A 27,253-nucleotide genomic window follows, 5' to 3' on the forward strand; every position below is an offset into this window, starting at 1 on the left:
TTTGGAGTACGGGTAAACCGATTAATGTAGTCATAATGTCACTTGACTATTCATCCAGATTTAATGGCTGGCGTTCTGGGACATGGGATTGGATGACAAAGTTGGAATTTCATAGAAATCTGGGATGAAAGCAAAAAATGACCTCACAGTGGCCATGTGGCAGTTGCCATTCGTCATCAAAATTCTTTTGGTCACTAATATCATTAGCGAACCTAATCTGGCATGCTTATATATTCTGGACAGCACGCGTCGAAACTGTTACCCGTGTGGACCTATGCTCAATCACACTTCGGCCGGCGTTTTTGTTTTAAGCGGGTATGCATATTCACAATATAAAAAACATGCAAATCAATGTATTTCCTTTCTTTGCATTCGTTCCAAACACATTTGCTTAATTTGATGCCATGTTTGAAGAGAAACGTTTCTATCTCCCCCTCAGATTCACTCGGTGTCTTTGTATTTGTTTATATCTGTTTCTCAGTCTCTTTGCTGCTGCATGCACTTTTCTGATTGAATGTTTAATCCAGTTCTTCGAAGTCATTGTGTTATATCGCCCTGTATTCACCTTCTTCTGAATGTCGTCTTTCCTCCACTTTATCTGTCCACAAGTCAAAACGTATCTGTCCGTATCTGTCATTGCCAGATGTGGTGCACTTTGAAAATTTGCTGATTTTTGCCACTCATGGGAGGAACATTTACAGCATTTATTGGACTTGTTCGGTCGACGTCGCAAAGCAAGCTTTCTGGTGAACATGTACAAATGGCCTCACGGGAAGCGAAAACAAAAGTATTTGGTGATTTTTATACAATGTCGACAAAAAAAGTATAACGGTTCCAAGATTTGAGTGGAGAACGGGAAAAGTTTCTTTTTTGTGTATTTTCGGCTTTCGAGATGATTTCCTCGAATTCCAGGTGCAGCCATTACTGCTTTCTATGCAGAAAAAAGAGAGAGTTTCCTCACAGCTCCCTCTTGACCGTCCCAGAACTAAAACTGCTCAGCTCAGCTGAAGAGCTGACCACTCCCCTTTCAGTATTCATGTCACTTCCAAACTATGACCACTTTGCTGTGAAGACTCATCTGTTTACACATCAACAGATGACCTCTTAATATTCTTTACATCTATTTACCAAACCAGACTGATCGGAGCCCAGCGAAGGTGAAACTGAGGACTGCAGATGCCGGACGTCAGAGTCTGGATTAGAGTAGTGCTGGAAACGCACAGCATGTTAAACAACATTAAAGGAGCAGGAATATCGACGGGTCGGGAAAAAGCCCTTCATCGGGAAGGACTTCTGGTTGAAGGGCGTTTGCCTGAAACTTCGATTTTCCAGCTCCTCGGATGCTGCCTGACCTTCTGTGCTTTCCCAGCACCACTCTGATCGGAACCCGGCCCGGTTTATTGCTGAAAAATGAATCAAGGACAGAGTCCCCGTAAGTCGAGGCACAGCGTTTAAAGCCTAACTTTGTGACAGCCAACCTGATGCACGATGTTTGGCATGATCTGCCTGTATTGCTCGCAAAGCAACCCTTTTCACTGTACCTCGGTACATGTGTTAGCAATCAATCCACCAATAGCTATAACGCTATATTCTGTATTCTGTTCTATTTCCCTGATGTAAGGTATGATTTGCTTGGTTTGCACGCAAAACATTGTCTTTCAATGGTATATCGGTTCATCTGACAATAATCAGTCACATTAAGACAATTGAAATCGAATCAAATTAAATTGAAACAAGTAAGAAGAGAAGGAGAATTAATGGCATTCACCTGTGCTTGTGAAACTAAACGGGACAGCTCTACATTTTTCGATTATCTCCTGAACTGAAGAACGAAGTTCCATGTCCTGCTCCAGAAACATATCAGCGGTTATGACCTTGAAGTAAGCTTCACTTAAAACCGTTCCTCTTTGGACCTCCAAACGGAAAATGAATGGAACAGTTTCAACATTTCACATCTGCACTTGATAGATGGTTCAATGCATAATTGCACCCGCTTTGACACACGGTTCTAAGACGCGCTCACACTGCTTTAAAAACTGTCTTTCAAGTCTCGGTAGCAGCTACTGTTTTGGAGGCTTCGTTCGACCTGCAGACAAATGCATTCATAATGTACGAGATGCCTTCAGGGTTTCAAAATCGTATTATAGATGAAATCAAATTAACTTCACGTCAAACTGCCTTATAATTGTCACCCAAGTTGTGCAGACAGTGGTCTTGTGTTTCTTTCGGTTTTTCCACCTGCCTGATTGATCCGGATAAAGAGACAATATGATGTCTAGTCTGGCCAATTTCTTAGACGGAGAACTGTGTACTGAAGGCTGCTAGGGATGTTTAACATGATTCCTAGAGTCACAAAGGACGGGAGGCCAGATGTGATTTTTTTCCCCTGAAAGACAGGCAGACAAACCTCATTATACTGAGTGTGTGTTTTTTTATGTAAGCATGTGCTTACTATAATTGGAATATTTGGAGAATTTCCACTCCGTCGAAGTACATTTAGGCAAAGATCTTTGAAAGCTAAAGACTGTCAAATGTTTGCTAAAGGTGATTAATGTGTCCAATCAAGCAACCTTCTTCTTCACTCCATGCAGTGCTTCATACTGTCCAGGTCGACATTGAATTGATGTGCTTGGGTTAAGATGTGAGTTCTGGGAAACAAAGACGCTCTGCTGAAACAAACCTTATGTAGCGAAGTGCATAATTTTCAGAAGTGTTAAAAATTCACTATTAAATCCAATGATGTTCCTGACATTTTCTGTTACCAGTGGTATCCATCTCAATTTTCTAATAAAGGATTTATGGACTTGAAATGTTGAATTTGCTTTCGCTCCCCAAAATTTTCCAGATATGCAGAGTTCCTCCAGCAAATTCTGCTTTCTTTCATCTCTCCACATCCCCAGTTCTTTGGTTGTTGCTGATTGGTAAGGTGAAATAAATGCAGCAGACACATAGGCATTTCCAACAAAATATTTCTTTTCAGCCAAATTTGATAAATCAGTCGACCCATTCTGCCAAACTCAGCCAAAGTACAACGTTGCATTCCAGCGAGTACCACTGTTTTTCTAAGAGCCAAAAACGGATACCCCCACATTTTCATCAACAGATGCCTAAAGGAAAGACAACGGAATGAGGACATGCCACAACCCAAAGGACTAGCCACACTACCATACATTAAAAACATTTCTGAACTGAGAGCCAGACTACTGCGACCACTCGGACTCATAAAAGCACATAAACAAAACGCCACTCTCAGACAATATCTCACCAGGACGAAGGATCCGATACCCAGCATGAGGAAAACCAATATCGTATACTAAACCCCATGCAAGGACTGCAAAAAAACTCTGCATAGGACAAACAGGAAGACAGCTAATGATCCGCATCCATGAACACCAACTAGCCACGAAACGACATGACCAGCTATCCTTAGTAGCCACACACTCAGATGACAAGCAATATGAGTTCGACTGGGACAACACTACTATTATGGTCAAGCCAAAGAGAGAACAGCCAGGGAATTCCTAGAAGCATGGCACTCATCCACAGATTCAATCAATAAGCACATCGACCTGGACCCAATATACTGGCCACTGCAGCGGACAACTGGAACTGACAACCGGAAGCAGCAGATACAAATCACTATAAATGCCGGAGGAAACATCATAGAAGCGCTTCACAGGAGGCTCCCAAGCACTGAGGATGCCACCTGGACAGGGAACGAAATGTCTGCAACACAAATTCCCAGCTCGACGAACAGAACCACTATATTATTCCATTCTCTAAGAAATTTTAATTTCAACATTCCAATTATTGGTACACAGACAGCGAACATAGCTGTTCCTCTGTTTACAGATAATGCAACATTGTCACTAAGATATATGGGCATGGTGCTGAAGCGCTTCACGTTTTTTCCTTAACACAGTGTTTTATATATATCAGCCTGTTGCAATGTGGATTACCACTGAGCATTGCCCCTAATGAAGACATTCGTTTCCTGGACTGGCAACAGTAAATGTGATCCATATAAGAAGAAATGGTGCGTCACCAGTTGACTTTATAAATTGCCTATTTTCACCGAACTGAGCACCGACGACAGCACTTTGTGGTTGAGTTTCTCAGCTGGATTCGACCGATGCCGCCGTTATTTGCTGTGCTGCGATACCCAAAGTGGCACAGCTGAGCCTCCGCCCTTATACAAACAGCTTGCTTTTGAACATTGCAGGGAATGCAAGAAAATTCAACAGGTCTCAATACAGACGGTGGCCATATTATTTGTCTTGACAAGATTTCAATGTTCTTAACAAAGATTTGTTTTTCTCGCATTGGGTATAGTATTTCTGAAAATCATTTTTCATCTTCTCTCACTTTTTTGTTCTCGTTTTACAAGCAGGCGTCATTTCACGCGATGCACCGTGTACTCATAATCTTTGTTACGTCTGTCTGATCTTTATTTTGCCAATTTCTTTTGTCTTCTTCAAAATCTCCATAACATATTCGAAGCGATGTGATAAATGTTGCTCACTTCTCGTTTCCCCACCAGCCGCTGTGTGTGTTGATACTACCTTTAGTTCAGATTGTGCTCGTGCTTCTGTCCGCAGTTTGCCTGAACCGCTGTTGATGTCTCTCCTACAATTGTGCAGTGGAGTCGGGCCTTTAGAATTCATTGATTATCAATAATTCATTCAATACCAAGACGAATTATCTCATTGCAGGTGCCAGTTGTGCCTTAAGTGACTTCATCTATATGAAATAATGTTCTGATCAGTATTCATTATGTACCAGAGTTTTTCTTTTGACAGTTGCAACTGGACCTCGTGGCTCCGAAACTCAATCCCTCTTCCAATAAATCTAACACACTGTACACCATCTTAACAACCCTATCAAACTGAGTAACAACGGTCAGGGATCTATGTTAATGGACGCCAAGATCTCTCTGCTCATCCATACTGCCAAAAATATTGCCAATTTGTCCGTACTCTGTATTCTTGTTACTCACACGTGTTCGCATCAAACTCCATTTTCCACCTCCCAACACAACTCTGCAACTTACCAACGTCCCTCTGTAGCCTGCGACATCCTTTGCGACTGTCCAGAACTCCACCAGCCTTAGTATGATTCACAAATTTACTAACCCATCATTCTGTGCACAATCCGGATGATTCATAAAAATGACAAGCAGCAGTAACTCCAAAACAGATCCTTGCGGTACACCACTATTAACTGAATTCCAGGATGCACGTTTCCCATGAGCCACAACCGTCGGACTTCTTTCAATTCGTCAATTTCTGATCTAAACCAGTAGACCTTCCTCATTCCCGTGCCTCTATATTTCCACAATAGCCTACGATATGAAACCTTAACAAACGGTTTATTGAAACATATACACCATACCCACCACTTTACCCTCATCAAACGGCTTGGCTACCTTCTCAAAGACCTCAATAAGGTTTGTGAGGCAAGACCCACCGTTCGTAAAACCGTGGTGTTGCTTTCTTGATGATTGTAAAAATTGTCTCTTACAATATTTTCCAAAATTTAACCTACAAGAGACGTACGGCTCACTGCTCAATAATTACCAAGGTTGTCTCTACACAGTTGAACAATGGGGCGATATTTCCCGTTATCCAGTCTTTTGGCACTAGTTCAAAAAAGGTGGGGCTTTTTTTAACGTGAGACGAGAAGGTTTCAGAAAAGGACAGCCTTCTTTTGTGTCTGAACACATCATAAACATGTGTGGAATCTGTCACCACACTAACATCGCCAAGCCCTCTGAGAAACTATGTTAACATTGTACTTTCTGCGAAGGTGATAATGTCTTTCTGAATAATTCACCTTCAAACCATGTTAGAAACCATCTTGGGAGGAGTAAGTGAGAATTTGTATGTAAAGTAAGACCAGTGCAGTGTTTTACTGAGATAAGAAAAACAGGGAAAGACAATATACATATAAATGGCTGTGGAGTAAAAAACAAACTGTAGTGTTGTGTTTGTCTTTGAGCCCAACAAGGAGTTGAAAACTGCAAGGAATACATAGTGCGATGGACAATGAAACGACTCTATTTGACTGATAGTTTGACAGGCTGGGGAAACAGATATTTACAAATAATATTGCAATAGCTCAGGATAATAGAAGGTGCTTTGGAGCAATGGTCTGCATCTCAAATGTGATCACTGCTGTAATCTAATGACAGAGTTCGACAAAATATAAAACCACTGTGGTCAAACATTAACCTTCCCATTTTTAATTATAAAGGTAGTACATTTCAGTTGTTTGACCAGATTCGCTGTCTATACTCACCATGAGTTACTAATGAAGGAGTGGGCTGAATTCTGAGGCCATCACATTAAGCCCCCGCTTCAAATAATCAGTTCCCAGCTCAGTAACCATTCTTTTTCCGGTCCTTCTGGAAAGTGATGGCGCGGAACATTCTGCTGTGAGTATTAATTGCAAATATTGTGTATGCTGATTTAAAAAAAACTGATATTTACAGAGCGCCTACCAAACATTCCAAACCATTTTAAAGATTTTCCTTGTCGACAATGTAGAATTGAACGTCATGCCTTGCACAGTACCATACTGTAGACAATCATATGACGATGACGAGAACACCAGTTTCACTCATTTTGGTTCAGGAAGCACTGCATTGGGGTGATTTTCTCGGCTCCCGCTCTCCTTTCAGTTGTAGCCATTTGATTATTTGCAGCCTGAGAGGACAAGCAGGACCTTTGGATTAATACATGAATGCGTTACCGGTAGCTTTAGATTTTGTATTGCAGCACTGAGAATAATATGATATTTTCAGAAATTTTGAGAAGCATGTTTTGCTGGTCTGATGTACACTTCCAGATTATCTCAGAGAAGGCATATTTTCTGCAGCTAAAGACATTTTACAACTGTCAATAATGATGGCTCTGCAAATTCTTCAGATAATCCAATATAATTTTCCTCTCTCAGGCCAAATCCCAGTTGGAGAATATGAGGATTGGAGATGTTGGAAACCCAGGTTCGAAAAGCACAGCAGGTCAGGCAACATCCAAGGAGGAGGAGGGACGATGTTTTGTGCATAAGCCAATCATCAACGTCCCAATATCAAGGCTGTGGTTATGATCAATCATCTCAATTGGCTGGTTATGCCATTCAAATGCCTGAGCAGAATTTTGAAAGCCGACATCTGTCATCTGAGATGGCATTATCATGGCAAATCATAACCAGGAGTGCAGGAGAACGTGGTGAATGATATATTTTAAATGTATTCTGAAAACAAACACAATATTCCCGAATGTTCCAGCCCATATACTTCCAAACCCTTCCTATTCATAGACTAATCCAGATGACTTTTAAATGTCATAAACGTGCCAGCTTCCACCAAGTCCCCTGGGAGCTCTTCCATACACGCCCACCCGCTGTGCGAAAAGGTTGTTCCTTAGTTCCTTTTATAACTTTCTCCTCCCACCCTGTACCAATGCCCTCTCGTTCTGGACTCCCTCAGAAAATATCTTAGCTATGTCCCTCTTGACTTTGTAAACATCTCCAAGATTACCGTCAGCCTTCAAAATTCCACGAAAACAGCATCAAACTTTTCAACCTCTCCACATTGCTCAAATCCTGCAACCCTGGCAACATCCTTGTCAATATTTTCTGAAAGTTTTCAAGTTTTATAAATTCCTTCCAATGCAAGGGATTTCCGAATTTCACACAATATTCCAAATGTGGCTTAAACAATGTCCTGTACAGCAGCAACATGACATCCCACGTCGTATACTCAATGCTGTATCCAATAAAGGAAAGCAAGCAAATCAGCTTCTTCATTATCCTCTCTATCTGTGACTCCCCTTTCAAGGAACTATGACCCTGCACTTCCAAGGTCTCTTTGTTCTGTAATCCTCTCCAGCACCTGACCATTAAGAGTATCAGTCCCGCTCTGATTAGCCTTTCTAAAATGCAAATAATCGGGAATGCAGAGAACAAAAATATTTTCAGCAAACTAGAATCCCCTGAACTGAATTTCTAATCGATACTTATTACTTGTTTGTACAGGATGATCGAAGGAAATGATTTGCAGACAGACTCATTCACCGACAGACCTCCCACTTCGTCTTCTGCATTTTCTCAAATTTGTCGTGTTTACAAGACCATTGTTTTTGTTTTTGTTTTGCTCCAATAATACAATACAAAATCTCACTAAAAGATAAATACTGCTTAAAGAACGTGCGGAAATCAACTCTCGCACTGAAAAAGACCCTCAAAGCAATGGAGCTGCTTTTATGGAGACAGGCTTTGTACGTCCATGGTTAGTCCACATTTGGATTATAGTGCGCAGTTTTGTAGACCATTTCTCTGGAAGGATGCATTGGCTCTGATCCATGTTCAGAGGAGGTTCACAAGAATGGAACCAGAAATGTGCAGCTTATCATATGAGGAACGATTGAGGACTCTGGTTATACACTCGATGGAGTTCAGAAGAATGATGGGGATATCTAACTGAAACATGCAAAATACTGCATGGTCTGAAAAGAGCAGATTTTGGAAGATGTTTCCATTGACAAGACAGACGACGACCCGAGGACTCAATTTTCGAGTAACTGGAAAAAGTTTTATAACAGAAGTAAGAAGAAACGTCGTTAACCAGAGACTAGTGAATCTATGGAAATCGATGCCACAGAATGGTGTGGACGGCAGGTCACTGAGTATATTTAAGACGGATACAGTTAAGTTCTTCTGTGTCAAAGGGGATCAAGTGTTTTCGGGTGAAAGCGGGAGAATGGGCTGGAGAAACCTATCCGCCATGTTCGAATAGTGGAACAGACTCGATAAGGGTAAAGGCATAATTTCTGCTCCTTTGTCTTATGGTCTTTTGATTCTCTCCCATTCTCCCATTGTAACCCCTTCAGAAAACCAATGGGTGGATGACGCTTTAGCTGATCGTTAACTTCCAAAGATCTAAGAACACCAATAACATGCAGCAACTGTAGAGATGTGAGGACTGTGTGAAGAGATTCTATTCCCTGTCAACACTGGTATTTAATTACAGTCCCGTAATACGATTAATCTGCTTGCAATTTGGGAAATAGATTCCTGACCTGTCTGCCCTGTAGAAACACCAGCGTGATGATGCCATTGGAGAGAGGAAATTCACCTGCCCTGTGTGTAGAGAGCAAAGTCTGTCAATATTTCACTCTTTTATGACACCAGTGAGTTAATATTGGGTGGAAGCCATCTGGCTACTTGGAGAATGGAAAACTTTTCACTCAGTTCTCCAGTCTGCAGAAACATTGCATAATTCACACTGGGGAGATGTTTTGTTTCGATATCCCTGCTCCGTTCCTGGAAAAAGGAATCTTTCAGTCATTAAAACAGCGGAAATGTGAGCGAATTCACGAAAGAATACAGGAACTTTATCTTCCATAATTAGAAACAACATCCAAGTTAGACAGCGCATTACAGGCTGTCAACCTCTAACAGCTCGAAAAAAGTGCAGAAGTTACATGTGATCTGTTAAAACCTGGTGTAAACGCTCCTGCTTATATTAAGCCCATAACTCAGAAAGATTTATCCCGTGCAGTAATCTGTGAAAATTCGAGGGTTCAGGAATTATTTGAATTCAGAATTAAGAGAATAACTAACTAACTAACTATTATTTACAACTCCTCCTCTAACTTATCTTTTACCTTCCCCTTATACAGTAGGAGTCTAATAAAACCACCACATTAAAATTGACAAAACAATCAAGTTTTCCAAACAAGCCAGGTGTCGAATCTTGCATTTGGATATTCCTGTGTCTTATTTTCGTTTCTAAGGCATCATGTTTCACAGGTCACAGACTGATAAAGTTACCTTTAAGAGATCTATTTCTGAGCAATTTCTGCAAGCTGGCGATATGGCTGTTCTCTTCCCAACTGATCAAATTTTTCTTGTCTTATATTCCAAAAGCATCGGATTGTGTCATTGGTTTTTAAGATTGTCAATATACTAACTTCAAACTTGCCTGGAATGTGTTTCTTTCTGATGGATAATTTCAACTGATTGATCAATTTCGAATCTTTTATTATCTCCAGGCAACCAGCTATCCTGCCTACCCAAGTAGCTGGACCACATGTTAGATGGTATCTTATTCAGAACACTTGGCGTTGTCAGGTAGTTCTGCGAGATTCTAACCCTCTGAAAGGTACAGTACACCTACATCTTCATAATAGAGTATCGCCACATGCAAAAGTGTTTGTACGTAGCACATCATCCTCAATTGGAACTATACTCGTTCTTATTTTCTTCCGTCACTACCTCAAAACCACAAATCCTGTGGAGGGTTTTCATTCTCAGCCCAAAAGTAAACAACCTCTGCAAACACCTCTACATTTTCAAGATGCAGGAATGTTGGCATAAAAATGGCTATCATTTCCCAATACAACCAAAAATACTTTTCAGGAGCCTTTAAACTGATAGGGAGCAGAGAAAGCAGGAACAAGAATATGCCGTAGCCCTACTCCCCATTCATTATGTTTGTGACTGATCCTCTGCCCGGATATCATATTCCCATTTTCTCTCAATACCCCGTGATGCCTTTTATCTCTAAAACAATTATCTTTCTCTTTCCTGAATATATGCAGTGGCTTGAGTCCACAGCCTTGAGTGGTTAAGAATTCCACAGGTTGACCAATGCCTGAGTGATGAAAGTTCTCTTCACCTCCGTTCAAAATACCACAGCCCAAATCCTGAGTCCGTGATCTTTGGTTTGTGACTGCTCTACACGGGCAACATCCTCCCAGCAACAAGTCTGTTCTTCAGCCGTGAGAATTGGAGACGTTTTAATCAGCACCCCGCCCTCCAATTCTTCTCAATGCATCCCCAGATGAACCAGCCTCTTTTAATGTGACAGTCCTAACTGCCTCGAATCAGTCCGACCAATTTCCGTTGTACTCACTCCGCAGCAAGCGCACCATCCGTTAGATCGCGATACACAAACTGCACGGAATCCTCATTGTCTGGACTCACCAAGGCTGCTGCATCACTGTAATATAGCAAAGAACAAATAAAATTATTCCAGAGAAACACGTCCGACGGCCCGCCAAGCCAAAACCAATCCAGATCCTCTATTTAAACCTGTCACATATTTTTCTAGGATCTGTATCCGTTTGCTCCCTACCCATTCATGTATCTGTCTATATACTCATTAAACGATGCTATCGAGCCTACCTCTACCACATCCACTAGCATCTTGCTCCACCTAGCCACCACGCTCTGTGTAAAGAAAATTACATGTGTATATCCCTTGCGCTTGCCCCTCTCACTTTAAAATCGTAACTCTTGTAATTGACTGGAGCACACTGGGTAAAATCTTGCTACCAACCGTGTCAATACCGCACATGTTTTTTTCAGACATCAATCAGGTCCCTCCCCATCTCTCTCATCAAAATAATCCTGGCCGGCACGGTGGTACAGTGGTTAGCACTGCTGCCTCGCAGCGCCAGAGACCCGGGTTCAATTCCAGCCTCAGGCGACTGACTGTGTGGAGTTTGCACGTTCTCCCCGTGTCTGCGTGGGTTTCCTCCGGGTGCTCCGGTTTCCTCCCACAGTCCAAAGATGTGCAGGTCAGGTGAATTGGCCATGCTAAATTGCACGTAGTGTTAGGTAAGGGGTAAATGTAGGGGTATGGGTGGGGTTGCGCTTCGGCGGGGCGGTGTGGACTTGTTGGGCCGAAGGGCCTGTTTCCACACTGTCAGTAATCTAATCTAATCTACTCAATCTCTCTTCATACAAGGCAACATCATAGTGAACCTCCTCTGCACCCTCTCCAAACTAACCACATCCTTTTGGAAATGTTTTGATTTGAAATTTATGTGGTATTCTAAATGTGGAAACAAGAACGTTTTGTACAACTTCAGCATGACCTCCCAACACTTGCATTCAATACACCATCCGATGAAGGGAAGCATGCCATTTGCTTCCTTGACCACTGTAGAATCATAGAATCCCTGCAGTGAAGAAACAAGTCCTTTGGCCCAAGAAGTCCACACTGATCCTTCGAAGAGTAACACATCCACACACATTCCGCCATTCTTCTCCTCCACCCTTAAGCTGTCTAATACACGTAACCTACTTGATGGGTTTGGGCAATTTATCATTGTCAATTCATCTAACCTACACTTATTTAGATTGTGGGAGGCAACCGGAGCACCCGCAGCAACCCATGCAGACAAGGGGAGAATGTGTAAATCCCCCACAGACAGTTGTCTGAGGCTGGAGTAGAACCCAGGTCCCTAGCGCCGTGAGACTGCAGTGCGAAGCACTGAGCCACTGTACTGACCTCTATCGACCTGCATTACCACCTTCAGGGCATAAAGGACCTTAACTCCCAGATATTTCGGTACATCAATTTTCACTAGGACTTTTCCATTTGACGTATTATTCGATCTTGTATTGGATCTTTCAAATTACATCACTTCACAGTTGCCCGGATTGAACTCCATCTGCTATATCTCCACCGAACTCTTCCATCTGTCTATATTCTGTTACATTCCCTGACAGTCCCCTTCACGATCTTCCACTCCACTGAAGTAGTGCCAGCTGCAAGCTTGCTGATCATATCACCTATAACTTCCTCCAGATCATTTTTCTGTATCACAGAGAATAGTTGTCCCAACACGGATCCCTGTGAAACATGACTGTTCACAGTTCTCCATTTTGAGAATCTACCTTCCACTATTTTCTGTATCCTGTTACTCAGCCAAATCTCTAAATATCCAGCCTGCACGCCCTGGAACACATGCGTCTTCAAATTCCTCCATTAATCTTACATGGCGACCCTTCTCAAATGACTTACTGGGGTCCACGTATATGACATCGACAGTCCTTCCCTCATCAATCAACTTTTTCACTTCCCTCAAAAAATTCCCTCTTCCTGAGCTCCAATCCGATTGCAGTAAATGTCAATGTATCATTTGCCTTGGGAATTGCTTGCTGCAGCTGCCCTTCTTCCCTGGACTGGTTTACAAGGGTAGCAAGATTGATGGCATGTGAGTAGATTCAAGGAGATCTTGGCAGGCATGAAATGGACAGATACACCGCAGCTCACTAAAACACTGAGAAAGGTGCAGTGATTCATTACTCATGAATGTCTGAGAAGTGGCAGAGTAAACCGAATGGTAAATTGTTAAAAGAGAGACCTGGACTTTAATCGCATTAGTGATTTTTTAAAAATCTGTAAAGGCCTGAGAATTTTTCAGTGATACTTACATTTGCCAAGTTTAAAAATTTGGAAAATTTGTATTTAAAATTTAATGTTGTGATGTTATTCAGGGAGCTATTCAGCTCTGTGAGTCCTCACATTCCTCCCTTTCATTCCTTGCTAGTTGCTTCTACCTACCCCCCAAGTCCTTCTCTCTCTCTGTGCTTGTTTCTGTGCTCCGCTCTGTGTCTCACACTGTTCCCATGTCTGACATTCCACTTACTGTAACCTATAACATGGTAATATTAAGGAAGACCATGCACCACATTAAGCATGCATTAGTTTGCTGTGTCCTGGAGCGTTTAGGATTTGCTGGTGGACAGCAAACAGGTTTATGTAAAACATAGAACATAGAACAATAGAGCGCAGAACAGGGCCTTCGGCCCTCAATGTTACACCGACATGTGATGTAATCTATGCTCATTCCCCCCTATCATACCCCATCATCATTCATGTGCTTATCTAAGGTCTGTTTAAAACTTAATCATTTGGCTGAGTAAACTACATTGGCAGGCAGGGTATTCGACGGCCTGACCACTCTGAGTACAGAACCTGCCTCTGACATCTGTCTGAAATGTATAACCCCTCAAATTGCAAGCTGACATCATTTGACTAGAAAAAAAAATCTTTCACGGTCTACCCTATCTAATCCACTGATGATCTTGTATCTCTCTATCAAATCCCCTCTTACCCTTCTTCTTTCCAATGAGAACAGATTTTTCTCATAAGACCTACCCCCAGACTAGGTCACATTCTGGTAAATCTCCTTAGGACCTTTTCCAATGCTTCCACAACCTTCCTGGAATGGGGCGACCAGAAACGTACACAACGTTCCAAGTGAAGCCGCTCGAGCGTTTTGAATAGTTTCAGCATGACATTACAGCTCCGCATCTCAATCCCTCTACCAATAAAGCCTGATACACCGTATCTCTTCTTGACAGCACGGTCAATCTGGATGGCAAACTTCAGGGATCTTTGTAAATGGACGCCAAGATCCCTCTGCACATCCACATTACCAAGAATGTTTCCATTGACCTAGTTTTCTGTCTTCTTGTTATTCATCCCAAATGATTCACCTCACATTTAGCCGCATTGAACATTATTTGTCAATTCTCAGCCTAGTTCTGCAGTTTATCGAAGTTCCCCTGCAACCTGCAAAATTCTTCCATAGTGTCCACTACTCCACAGCCTTTAGTGTTATCTGCAAACTTACTAACCCATCCACCTATGCCTGTGTCTAAGTCATTTATAAAAAATAACAAACAGCATTGGTCCCAAAACAATTCTATGTCATACCCTACTAATACATAGACTTCAGGCTGAATATTTCACATCAACTACAACTTGCTGCATTTTTTCAAAATCCAGTTTCCAATCCAAACTGCCAAATTGCCCTCAGTCCCATGCCTCTGCATTTCCTCCAACTCAGTGGTTTATTTCCAGCTTTCTGAGCTGGTACTCGTGGGGGTTTCTCGAAGTGTCTCTGTTAAAGCCACGGCCATTTCCAAACACTGTCAATTATTTTGCCAAATGAAACAAGTGCACTGCCCCTACGTTCACTGACAAGACACATGTTGGTTAGAAAAGAAAGTGTGAGGGCGACCAAAGAGGCTGTAACTTGCTGTGGACATGTGCACTTATTGGAAAAGTAAATGTCAAATCGCATTGTGTGAACAGACATCCCTGTGCAGCAGCGATTTCCAAACGAACTCAGTGACAGATTAAAAGTCTCTTTCCATGCTGAGTCCAAACTTCCAGACCCATAAAGTGGTATCCATCACAGATGGCAGTTTTCCGACTGGATATTATGAAGTTGAAAAATGAAAGTACTGAGAGTACAGTTCATCACATTCAATCATAGCGTCTACGTTGAGGTCTATGTCGTACGAATTATATTGAAAGAATTCGGAGATGGAGTATCACATGGTAAAATATGATTCATGTTTATAGAAAGAATAGAGAAACAAATGAATGTTTCTGTTAAAAGTAATGCGGAAGTATGAAACATTATTGCCCAGAAGGATTAATGTTGTCACAAATTTACATGACGGTGGAGGCAGCGTGGAGATGCCAACAGATTGTATCAGGTACATAAGGATGTCTTGTTACGAATCTGTCTAGTTGAGATTTTCCCCAATATTGAGTATCCTTTGAGAGAGTCTCGCTCTCACAGTCTCTCTGTGACACTGTCTGCATGCAGTCACATTCATACGTGTGCATTATTACACACTCACCATCACCCACAGTCAATCAATCTCACACATAATTTTCAAACACTCAGAGCACTCTCTCAGTCAATTACAAGCAATTACTAACTCCCTTAAACTCTCTCCCTCTCTTTCTCCCTTTCTCACACATATGCACACACTTACGTACTCGCATTCTTAAACACACACATAGACACTGTCTCTAACACACACAGACACTAAAAAAGCATCTCCCACACACATTATCCTTCAAACTTTGTCACACAGTCACATGCTCTCTGTCTCACACTCGGTCCCTCGCACTCTCTCACACACTCCCCCTCACACTTTGTTCTCGATGTGCCTCTCTTATTTGTTCAGAGACAAACTGAATTGCGCATAGACACACCAATACCTTCACAGACACAATGACTCCCTCGTAGAGCGTATGATTCCCTCACAATCATTCAGAAATCATCGTAGACTCACGGACTGCACCAAAATCACACCGAGTCCCTGCACCAAAATCGCACCGAGTATCACATTGAATCTCTCACAGTTATGTTCCACTGAATTCCTCACAATCACACTGACTCCCTCACAGTCACACTGATTCCCTCACAGGAACACCGACTCCTCGGAAAAGCACTGAGATTCTCACAGGCACCCCGATATTATTGCAGATGCACTGACTCCCTCACAGTCACGCTGACTTTACCGCCGACACACTGACTCCCTCGCAGAAAAACTGAGCCCCTCAATGTCACTTCCTCACTATCTTACTGATTCTGACACAGTCTCACTCCCTCACAATTTCACTGTTTCCTCACTGTCATAATGACTTTCTCGCTGTCACCCTGATTACGTCGCTCCCACTCTCATTCCCTCACAGTGTCTCCACTTCCACACTGTCACACTCACTCCTCCACTGTTGCTCTCAACTCCCACTGTCAAACTGGCTCCTTCAGTGTTGCAGTCACTCACAGCCTTATTCATTCACACAGTCTCACTGATTGCAACATTCCATGCTGAATCCCACACAGTATTACTCACTCCGTCACTCTGCCTCCTCGACTGTCAGACATCTTCGATCAATTTCACAGTCACTCCATCATTCTCACTCGCACTATCACAGTATCACTCACTCCTTCAGTCTCAGTCAGTCCCTCCATTTCGCACTGAATTTCGCACTCTCTAGCTCAATTCCTTACAGTCATACTCTATCCCTCAATGTCTCACTCAGTCCTACAGTTATAGCCGCTCGCTATCAGTCACATTCGATCCCTCACTGTCACATCCACTCCCTAAATTGGACCGAAAGCTCCAGGCATTCGTTTATTGGCAATTCTGCTTCCTTTTAAATGCAGAAAATTTGAAGCAAATGTGTTTTTTTTTATATAAAATTATGTTTTCTGCACAAAACAAGGCGGAGACGAGGGAAATGCTGAGACAGATCCTGAACAAGGTTCCACACCTATTATTCAGTGGATGACCTGAAATGACACGTTTTGTACATGTATGTCGCTCTGTCTATTTGAAGCATGAGAAGTAAGCAGGATCTGCTGAAACGTCTAATTCTCTCAGTGCAGTAACTTCAAACATATTCAGGAATTTTTATCTTCATCAATCTAAACTTGCACATTATTTCTAAGAGTTCTACATATCCTGCTTCTCCATTTCAGACTGATATCTTTGCAAGGCAGGAATGTCTGAATGAAAACACCTTTTGTCACATTTGCCTCTCACGTGTGCTGCCAGATTTACACAACCAAACTGAAGGTTTCTCTGTTCCTTCACCCAGTTTAAATCTTTAATATTGAGTTTATAATCTCCCTTCTAATTCTAAAATCCAGAAACAGTTCACATCTCGCTGAGATTCATCTGTAGGAGGCTGAGAGACATACAAAAAGTAAAGTGCGTTTTAATCTGCAAACCAGGACAAGTAATTAGAAGGTGTCAGTCAACTATTTAAAGTTGGTCACAGCAGCCATTTTATGGTAGCACAACACTGATATCAGAGGAAAATAGAAGATAGGAGCAGGAGGAGGCAATACGGCCTTTCCATCTGTCACCGTTATTCATCACGTCCGTTACTTATCTTCCAGCTCAATAGCCTGACCCTTCATTTCTCCGCATAACCTTTCAGCCCATTTGCACTAAGTGCTACATCTAACCGCCTCTTGAAAACATACACTGTTCTGGCATCAAATACTTCCTGTGTTAAGGAATTCCAGTGGCCCACCATTATTTGGGTGATGAAATGTCTCCTCATCTCAATCATAAATGTCTCACCTCGAATCCTCAGGCAGTAAACCCTGGATCAGGGAATGTGCACCATTAGGAAAAGCCTCCCTGCATCTGCCCTGTCTATTCATCTTAGAAACTTTATAAGACTTTATGATACCCTCCCTCACTCACTGAACTCCAGTGAAAGTAATCCTAACCTGACCAATCTCTCTACATACTTCATTCCAACGTGCCTTGAAACAGCCCGATAAACCTAGTCTCACTCATCTTATAAACAGGGAAAGGCAAGAAAGAATGTGGACTTGGGAGTCCTTGCTCAAGTCAGTTCAATGTTGATAAACGAGAATGGTGGATGGACAGCAAATATTCAATGGCAAGGCAGTAAAATGACCCAAACCCACGGTTGCATTATTTAAGGGTGGGATAGAATTGAAGTTTTGAGGCAATAATACAAAGCACTGGGATAGATATAAAAGTTTCTTGCTGTTTTTGGATGTAAGGCTAGAATCATCATCTAAATATCTAACAATGCTCTGAAACATATCAAGGCTAAAATGAAGGAACAACGCCTTGAATTTCTGTACATGTGTGGATATCAGGTGAGGATGGTAGAATTTCTCATCAAAGGGCAGCATTGAGTCAAGTTCTTTTTTTTTCCAACTATCTGGGAATGATGATCTCTGTGGAGTTATCTCACCCAAAGCCTACTCTGTGCTGCGAGCAATGCCAGGTCACACTACCCCCTCTAATCCTCTGGGAATGGACCTTTGGCCTACCACATAATTAGTCCGATATCAATGGCCTCCAACTCCACCTAATCTCACTTGCCATAGCAACAGTCAGTTGTCCCATACACATTGTTCCCCTAGCAACGGTCTGTAACCCTACCCCTCTGTTCCCACAGCAGCATAATAGTCACATACAAAATCTGTTCCCTCGGAATTGGCCTGTGTAGCATCGGCACTCTGTTCCTTATCAATGATCAATGGTTCCACTCCCTTACTTTCCCCAAGAAAAGGTCAGTAGTCCAACCCGACTCGGTTCTCAGGCTATATACCTGCAGGCCCTTCCGAATCTGCTTAACGAGCAACAGACTGTGGCCTATTCTCAACCTTTTCCCAAGGAGAGGCCTGCAGCACTGCAGCCTGTACAGTCGGCTCTGATTCCACCCACACTTCCTCCTTCAGAAAGGATCGTGGCAATGCACCCACACCATTCCAAAGCAAAGCCTTTGAAACCACCTGACCCACCTTTCTCATAGCATCAGTGTGTGACCCCGCAAACACAGTGTTCCCCTGGACACAGAAGGAGGCTTAAACGACGACTGTTTCGCTTAACAATGATTTCCAGCCAAACACCCTCTCAATTCCCTGAACAAAGGCTTGCTGCAATGTTTCCACGTTGCTCCCCCAGCAACAGACTGCATTCTCACGCTCACTCTCTTCCCCTGGCAACGGACTGTGGACCTACCCACAACCTGTTCTTGAAACACCAGTCAGTGATTCTGCATCTAATCTTCTCTCTAAGCAAAGACTGCTGGATCCATGACCTTTCTATTCCTCTTGTGGTCATATATCCATTTCGATTGCCGAGCAACTAGCAATTGTTGCACCGCTACTCTGATCCCACATGAACACCCAAAGTCATCAGCTCCCTCTGTTATCCTTTGCAATGTTTATGCTCTCACTACCTTGCTTTCCTGTCAGCAATGGCCTGAGAATCTGTACCTAATCTGTTCCAATAATAAAGGCCTTTGACCCATTCCTCATTTTATTCACCCAGCAATCGTCTGTGCACCTTTCCCCAACCCTTTCTCCAAGCAACGGGCTTTGTGCACATAGCCACTCTGCCCCCCAGCAAAGGATAGTGGTCGAACACCAATTATTTTCCCCTGGCAACGGAATTTGGGCCCATCCCACATTCTTCCAAAGACAACATCCGTCAGCCCCACCACCACACTGTTTCTCTGACAAGGGTTCATGATCCTACACACCGCTTTTCTTGCCCTAATAACTGGTTGCTGGACGACCATTGCATTGTTGCATTAAGAACAGGCTTTATCCACTTCTACATAATTTTCCCTCGGAACAGTGCATCCCGTTCTGTTCCCCAAACAACAGATTGCAAACATAAACACACCCTGTTTCTCCAGCAACAGAAGCTATGAGGGAGTTGAAGGTGGACAGGATTTGAAAGAGAGAGAATGGAGGAGGTACAGGGAGAGCAAGACGAAGAGACAGTGAATGAGAATGAGGGAGGGAGATACAGTGAACAGCAATTACAAAATCGGAGGTGCAGTGAGTACAAATGAGAGAAATTGTGAGAATGGGAGAAAAATATGAATGGAGGGGAACAGAGAGAAAGTTGAATTCTGCTGAGGCCAGGACGGGGTGTTTAACACAGAGGTGAAAGCAAGGACAGAATGACTTAAACAGAATTCTTGTGTCCCATCCGGTTCCATCCGCTTCTCGGATGACAAGGACATGGGTTAGAATCTCCAGCTCAGCTTCTTCAAAGCAAAGACAAACTCTACTGATTGACACATTTTAATGAACGTTTTAATCAGTTACGAGTTGGAAGTTATGGATACAGTCAGGTGAGAGCAGTGCCTTGTCAGGCTGGCTCCTGAGTTGAGAGAAACGCTGAGATATACCCCTGTAATCACCTGTCAGAGGATAAGGATGGACAAACCAGTACTGTCCTCAGTCTATTACCATATTGACAAGCTGCTTAACTGCTGAAACATTGAATTGAAATATGAAAATCCTGAATTGATTGATTAATGAGTGAATTGGATTGATTTATGAATTTGGATAAAGGGATACTTCAGCACATTCTTCAACTGCTGTCCGAACTTTTTCTGGGTCACAGCATATATCGCTGTGTTTATGCAGCAACTAAGGAGCTGCAGCATGAAGCCTAATTCCTGCACAAATGGATAGACAAACACAGACCTATACCCTAAATACCACATCCGGTTCCATATAGAATACACCATCAGCAGTGACCATAACAAGATGAAATTGCCCGAGATCACAAACAGCAAAATTATGGATCTTTGTCGATTTCGCATTTCTGTGTGACACTCACCGTCCCCATTTGTGTGAGCACGCAGTCTCTTGCGGGCTCTGTTGGTCACTAAAATGTGTCTGACGGTGAAAATATTGAGTAGTACAATCAGGAGAAATGGAAGAGCCGGGTTTAAGACGTGATGAAGGAACTCGATTGCAGTCCAGACACGAGAGGTTTGAACACTGCTTGCTATGTGACAAAACCAGGGGATGTTATCCAGATTATATGTCCCTGCCAGCATGAAATACCAGAAAATGTTCTTTAAGCAGCTCAGCACAGTCACTGTTCCAAGAGCAACAGCCGCTGTTTTCTCACTGCAGTATTTACTTTTCAGGTTCTGGCAACAAATGGCTCCAAACCGATCAAAGGTGAAAGTGACTGTGAACCAGACAGAACAGTCAGTTGCTGCATAAAGCAGGACGGCGTGGATATTACACACTTTGATGTACCACAGGAAAGTAAACTCTTCCCAATAAACAAGGGGAATGTGTCTCAATATCAGATCGAGGATAATGACCAGTAGATGCGCCACTGCCATGGCCCCCAGGTAACGACTGACACAGGGAGACAATCCACAATCTTTATGAAGCAGGATGAAGATTGTCACTCTGGTAACTGTAAGGAAGGTAAAAAAATAAAATATGCATCATCCTGGAGGTAAGGTTATCAGTTTTATTGTGGACAGAGTTAGATTTCAAATGGCTCACTGTATTTAAAGATCTATTGAAATTATTGGAGCTGTAATAACACAGCGCAATGTCTGAATTACTTTAGAAATGTGACGTAAATACAAGAATTCCTCCTTTCCCAAACATGGAGACGAACATTCATAAGAATATTCATAAAGTTTCTAAGACACTGCCATACACTCGATCACTTGTAAGTAAACAAAGGTTACTTCTTTACATTTCCTGACAGGAAAAGTGAAAATCGTTCTTAACGGTTCTGAACACTTCAACCAGTTCCTTACAGACAAACGGAGGTTGGAAATTCCTGTCTTTCAGTCTAAGTTGTGGGGGTCATTCTATCCTGAAGAAACGTAAACACAGACAAAAACGTTCACCCCATTAACTGACTGAATGTACTTCGAAACAATGTGTCCTTCTCCCTGCAACGTGATGTCTTTCTTGAGAATCATGTCTTTTGGTCAATTCACTGACTTTTGGCCAGTGTCTAATACCATCAGTTGAAGAACGCTCCATAGATTGTTCCGCTCCTTTTTCCGTCTAACTGTTCTTCTCTCTCTTTGGGATTTCTCCCCAATTATCGTGGACTTTTAACCCCTTGGTCCTGGAAAAAAAACTGTCATTTTCCTCCGATGATCAGTTCACAAGTCAGGGCACCAGACTGCATGGCTAATTCATAGAGCGTCTAAGTTCTACCCGCAAAAGTTAACCAGAGCTTCCAGCTGTCTTACACTTGCACACACGAACCTATTCCCCGTCTATCATTTTTCTCCGACTTAGTCCAGTGCTTCAGCGAAGCTCACCATCATTTGGAAAAGAAACACCTCATATTCTGCTAAGAGAATTTGCAACACTCTGGACTCAATATCAAGTTCAAGTTCACAAATAAGACTAATTGAAAGACAGGTGTCAGAGGGGTCCACTTGACTCGGGGCGGAGCTGAATGCGAGAGAGCAGAGAGCAATTTAGAAAGATATGTGAAATAAAATCTTACCTCGTGTATTTGTGTTCATTCCATATGCGGAGCACACTCTTTGCAAAACAATTGCGCCTCAGTTTCCATTTTACTCTTTCCACTCTAACCTTAAACTTATGCCACTCACCCTCGGTTCCCAATGCTGTGAAAAATGATGAGTGCATTCAATCTATCCATGCCCCTCATGACCTGATACACTTCTATGAGGACCTCACACAGTCTCCAACAAAATATGGGAAAATGTCCGAGTTTATCCAAACTCTGTCTACAAATGAGAGCGTTGAGTTCTGGCAATATCATTGCAAATTTCTTCTGCACTCTTTCCAGTTTAATAACATCCTTTCGACAGCAAGGTGGCCCAACCTGCACACTTATACTCCGAGTTCGGCCTCATTAACGTATTTTTAGCTCTAACATAATTGTGCAAATTCTGTACTCAGTGCACTGATCGATGAAGTCCAGTGTACCAAAGGCCGTCCTCACTGCCCTACCGATCTGTGACTCCACTTTAAGAGAACTTGAACCTGAACTCCATTGTTCCACTATTCTGGTACACTCCTTCAGGTCCGAACATTGACCATAAAATTCCTACCTTTATTTGAGGTGCCAAAACACAACACCTCACACTTATCTACATGAAACTCCATTTTGCATTACTCGGCCCACTTCCCCAGCTGATCAAGATCCTGCTGTAATTTCTGATAACATTCCAAACTGTCTATGGTATCATCTTCTTTAGTTTCATCAGCAATTTACGAATCATGCCTTGTCCATCCTCATTCAATCATGGATGTCAATAAGAAATTTGAATGTGTGACATGAGAATGCGGTAGGAATAGGTACCAAACAGCAATCAGAAATTCGAAATAAATCATCCTTGATCAGTTTGACAGAACATATCATGTCGATTCACACAGGAAGCAGTACAGGGTGTTCACCTGTTTGGAAGCCGTATCAATGATTTAGCATAAATGCACTGCAACTATGTTAGGCGATGACGTTAAGGTAAACAGACAATTACATCATTCAGAGAAGGTGCATGGTGTCCAAATGAATACTTGGAAGTGAAGACAACGGGTGAAAATTTGGAAGATCGAATATAACATGACATATCCCATGTTATTTTATTTTCAGGACGAATGTGAGGCAGTATGTGAGTGAAAGGGAGAGAGATGGCAGCATTCGTGATACAGTGTGAACTGAAAGATTCACTCTTACCCGTTCAGACTTCGGAGGTTTTGCTAAATCTGATGGACTGCTCTGTCATGTTCTCAGTTGTCCCATTTCTCTCAGTGGCAAGTGATGAGCAGGGGGGTGTTTCAAGCCCCGTATTAAGGACATGACGTCAATCTGAAAGGCTATTTTTTCCTTGCACATGAAGGGAATGGCTGACTGCTTCTAAATGAAGAGGCTCTGGCTGTTTTTCGGACTGTGGGTATTCACCAACACGACGTGCCATGCATGGGCACATTGCAACATTAGATTCTATTAGATTAGATTTGATTAGATTAGATTCTCGACAGCGTGGAAACAGGTCCTTCGTCCCAACAAGTCCACACTGACACCCCCCCCCCCCCCCCCCCCACACACACCCGCCCCTCCAAGAGTCACCCACCGAGACACATTTCCCTCTGACTGATGCACCTAACACTATGGACAATTTAGCATGGCCAATTGACCTGACCTGCACATCTTTGGACTGTGGGAGCAAACCGGAGCTGGAATCGAACCTGTGATCCTGGTGCTGTGAGACAGCAGTGATAATCACTGAGAGATCCTTCAGTCCTTCTACTTCACCGCGATGACATGTGGACCACGCAGTTCCATGTATATGATCATGAGTACCGCTATACTGGGAAAACAACCATACACTGGGTAGTTCCCTGCTGAGACAGAACGCATTGTATTCCGCTAATCCGCAATATATATCCTCCAACATTGAAGTAAGCATCATGGGAGATGATTGATATGTTACCCATACCTGCCATGCAATTTCCGGATATTCGAAGCGGTGACTCTCGCACGATCTTCCCCCTGGTGTGAAGCTGCAAATCGTGTTGCAGGAGGTGACACCGCTCTGTGACCAGCTCCTTGATAAATCAGGGTTCCCTCACACACTGCTCCTGGGTTAAGCGTAGGTTGGGAAGGTGTTCTTGGAAATCCTTGGATGGATACATCAAATTACTTCCCTATCTCACCCACGCTCCAAAGCACACGCACACTCCTGCGGTCATTGCATTTTCAGATTTAATAGGGCGTTCAATCGGGTTCGTCATGGTAGACTGTTAACTCCAGTAACATTGCATGGAATACAGCGACAAAAAAGATATTTGGATACAAAATTGGATTGAAGATAGTAGTCAGAGAATGTGGTGAAAGCCTACGTTTTGTGACCAGTGGTGCGCCAGAATAATTTGTTTAATGTTCGTCTTTTGTGATTTATGTGAATAAGTCGGAAAGGAATATAGGAAGTCGATCGTTAGTGAGTTTGCAAATGACACCATAAGTGATGGTTTAAGGGGCAGAGATGAATGTTATCTCCGAGTCCGATGAGGCCTTAAGTAACTGGGTCGTTGGGCCAAGGAGTACCAGATTCAGATTAACTTTGATCAATGTCAGTTCCTGTATTTTGGTCTGACAAATCAAGGCTGGACTCATGTACAGAATCAAGAGAGTTTTGCCGAACCAAGAGACCTTGGAGTACAAGTTCAGAAACCGTTGAGAATGGCTGACTGCTTCTGAATGAAGAGGCTATGGCTACTTTTAGGGCTGTGCGTATTGACCAACACGACGTGCCATGCATGGGCACATCGCAACATTAGATTAGATTAGATTAGATTACTTTAGATTAGATTAGATTCTCCAATGCTTGAAATCAGTAGCATAGGCAGACAGGATAGTGAAGAAGGTGTTGTTTTCGATTGCCCTTTTTTGGTCACTACACTGAGTCTTGGAAGAGGGAAATCATGTCGTGGCCATGCAAGGCATTGGTTAGCCCACTTTTGGATTACAGCATTTATTTCTCATCTCCCTACTATTGGAAAAATGGCGCGAAACATGAAATGGTCCCAATAAGATTCACAAGAATGTTCCCAGTGTTCGAGAAATTGTGCTGTAGAGACTGGCTGAATATGTTGGGGCTGCTTTTCCTGGAGCATCGGAGGCTGAGTAATAACCTGAAATAAGCTAAGACAATCTTGCGTGGCATGGATACACCTGATAGTCAATGTTCTTTTCCAAGATTGGGCGAGCCCAAAACTAGAAGGCATAGGTTTAAGGTGATAAGGGAAGCATGCGAGAAGAATGTAAGATCAAATGTTTCAGGCAGAGGATGGTGCGTGTACAACATGAGCTGCCAGAGCAAGAGCAGGAGGCTGGTACAAGTGCAATATTCAAAAGACATCTGGATGAGTAGTTAAATACTAAGTGTTTAGAGCGATATGGTCCACATTCTGGCAAATGGGACGAGATTAATGCATAATGTCTAGTCGACTTGGATGAGTTATATCAAAGTATCTGTTTCGCTGCTGCACATCACTATGAGTTTATGACACTGCGTTTTCAGAGTTTCCACTCCCTGCAGACTCGGCTCCATTTGTTGCTCATGTTACAGACCTTGATGATGCACTACAGTACTCATGCTCCATCAAGAGTTGGTGCACGAAATCCTCAGGTCTCCCTGAATATCTGAGACATGTCACAGAACAACATCCAGAAAACCACCTCCAGCAACTCCACTAAATGTTCAATAACAGGAGTCAGTCAAATCCCCTCAGCTGCAAGTTAGAGGTTTTGTTCTGTCCGGTACTGGATGCATGGTCAGCTCAGAGCGGCACACATTGGCACTGAGTGCACAGACACAGACAACGTTTCAAAGACGTGAGTCAAACCTGATGAACCCCTTGTCCAACATACAGCACCACAAGGGATACAGCAGAAAGTAAACAGCAGCCCGAAACGCACCATTTTATTTTTTCTGAGGTTCACAAGGCCGGTACTTGATAATCTAAAGAGCAATATAACAAGGCCGGAAAAGGTACAGAGGGACTGGAAGATTCGTATTAAAAATGGAAACAGATACTTACTTTCCTGAGAACGTATGGTAGAAATAGGGAAAAAAGACAAGAGGAGTGGTACTAACTGAAGGATTCAGACCTGAGACAGTCCAAATCGCAAGAATGAGAACATTGAATAAAGGCATCGCAAGATCTTCGCTCTCTCAACATCTGAATCTGGACCAACCCAGACACAGTAAAGAGGTACAAGACGACAGGCCAATATGGAGTGCTGCACGGACTATGCTAGTTTATTGTTCAGAAAGCTGAACTATCTGACCGGTATGGCGAGCATTAAAAAAAGCCTGCATATTGGTACTACAAGCAGTACAAAACAGCATATCATGGGGAAAGTTGCATCCTATGCTGTAAGTGAAACTAAACGTGGTTCCTTTCAACTTATCGGACGAGAAAGTGAGGACTGCAGATGCTGGAGTTCAGAGCAGAAAATATGTTACTGGAAAAGCGCAGCAGGTCAGGCAGCATCTAAAGAGGAGGAGAATAGACGTTTAGGGCATAAGCCCTTCTTCAGGAATGAGGAAAGTGTGCCCAGCAGGCTAAGATAAAAGGTAAGGAGGAGGGACTTGGGGGAGGGGCATTGTAAATGCGATAGATAGAAGGAGGTCAAGGTGAGGGTGATAGGTCGGAGTGGGGTGGGGACGGAGAGGTCAGGAAGAAGATTGCAGGTTAGGAAGGCGGTGCTGAGTTCGAGGGATTTGACTGAGACAAGGTGGAGGAGGGGAAATGAGGAAACTGGAGAAATCTGAGTTCATCCCTTGTGGTTGGAGGGTTTCTAGGCGGAAGATGAG

This window comes from Chiloscyllium plagiosum, unplaced genomic scaffold, assembly GCF_037043375.1.
Source record: "Chiloscyllium plagiosum isolate Xiang-an unplaced genomic scaffold, Cpla_swu_hap1 HiC_scaffold_41, whole genome shotgun sequence".
Lineage (NCBI taxonomy): Eukaryota > Metazoa > Chordata > Chondrichthyes > Orectolobiformes > Hemiscylliidae > Chiloscyllium > Chiloscyllium plagiosum.